Source organism: Pristiophorus japonicus, unplaced genomic scaffold, assembly GCF_044704955.1.
Source record: "Pristiophorus japonicus isolate sPriJap1 unplaced genomic scaffold, sPriJap1.hap1 HAP1_SCAFFOLD_60, whole genome shotgun sequence".
In the NCBI taxonomy this organism is placed as follows: Eukaryota; Metazoa; Chordata; class Chondrichthyes; family Pristiophoridae; genus Pristiophorus; species Pristiophorus japonicus.
The window spans coordinates 822221-823727 of record NW_027254509.1 but is presented as its reverse complement, the minus strand read 5'-3'; the positions used below and the strand labels follow the sequence as shown (position 1 = coordinate 823727).

The following is a 1507-nucleotide window of genomic DNA, read 5'->3' as shown; positions in this document are numbered from 1 at the left end:
CTGTAACCATTCCATGATTCGATCAGTTAGTGGCACACTTTATAGTGTGGCTGGGAGCACAACATTGCAAAGGGACATGGATTGAGTCGCCAAAAGTAGAGGCATCTGATTTAGGAGATTCGCGGGGCGTGGGAATTTCGGAGTTCAATGACTTTGAAAGCAACAGTTTTGTTTTGTGCCGTTTCGGTCAGAGGTTTTCCATCAAAGCAACATTAAATGAAAATAAATCGCCCAACGTTGGTATTGAACCCACGACCCTGCGATTAAGAGTCTCATGCTTTACCGACTGAGCTAGCCAGGCTTCCATTCAAAGCAGGTGTTTATCACTCATTGCAGCCAGGCGCCTGTTGGCTCCGCCCCAGATGTTCAAACTTGCTGTTGAAGAACTGCCAGGATCTTCTTGAATGGTGGACCAGGTTGGAGGGGCCGATTGGCCAACTCCGGCCCCTCATCCTGACGTGTTTATGTTTACGTCTTTATGCGGAGCTCCTTTCAGGGTAAACGAGCCAAAGGAGGACAGGCTAAACGTTATAAGGACACCCTCAAAGCCTCCCTGGTAAAGTGCGACATCACCACTGACACCTGGGAGGCCCTGGCCGCAGACCGCCCGATGTGGAGAAAGTCCTTCTGGGAGGGCGTTGAGCTCTTTTACTCTAGACGCAAGGAGCATGAAGAGACCAAGTGCAGGCAGCGGAAGGAGCACACGGCAAACCAGTCCCACCGACCCCTTCCCTCGACGAATGTCTGTCCCACCTGTAACAGGGTCTGTGGCTCTCGTATCGGAATGTTCAGCCATCAAAGGACTCACTTTGGGATGGAAGCAAGTCCTCCTCGATCCCGAGAGACTGCCTCTGAAGGTGTCTATGATTTGCGGTACACTGCGGAAACATCTCCACTTTCAGCACCAGATTACCAGAATTAAACCCAATGGGATCGGGAGAAAAGTTCCTCATATGCTCAGAGCAAAATATATCATATGACAATAGAATTTTATGCATTAATTAATGATGTTTAAATCAATGCTTCATTTTTTTTTACACAGGAGATGCATAAAGATGTGTAAAATAGATGAACTATTTTTTTTATAAGGTTTTGAATTAAAAGTACAATTTCCCTGACCGGGAATCGAACCCGAGCCGTGGCGTTGAAAGCACTAAATCCTAACCACTAGACCATTAGGGAACCTGGTTTGGATAAAGTATTTTTTTAAATACAAATAATTATCTGCCTGACACCTTGGAAACAATGAGACAGCCCTTGGAGCAAGGGTCTGGTTATTGCCAAACAGCAAAGGAAATATTAATTCTGGAAGAACATTATCCGAAAGAACAGTGACCAAGACGTGATTTGAACACGCAACTTTCGGATCTGGAGTCAGACACGCTACCATTGCACCATGAGACCTACACAGTGAGTTGGAGATGTTCGTCTCTATGAAGGTTCTGTAATACAATGGGCTTTAAAATCTCGGCCCATTCCCACCAGGCATCACAAGTAGCGCTCACCT

At 46.3% G+C, this 1507-nt stretch overlaps 1 non-coding gene across 1 annotated transcript; it reads right to left on the bottom strand.

Annotated features, from left to right (window-relative positions):
- Window positions 1–228: 228 nt before the first annotated feature.
- Window positions 229–301, bottom strand: trnak-cuu (transfer RNA lysine (anticodon CUU)). Its single transcript has one exon. It is a non-coding gene; the product is annotated as a tRNA-Lys (tRNA).
- Window positions 302–1507: the final 1206 nt, after the last annotated feature.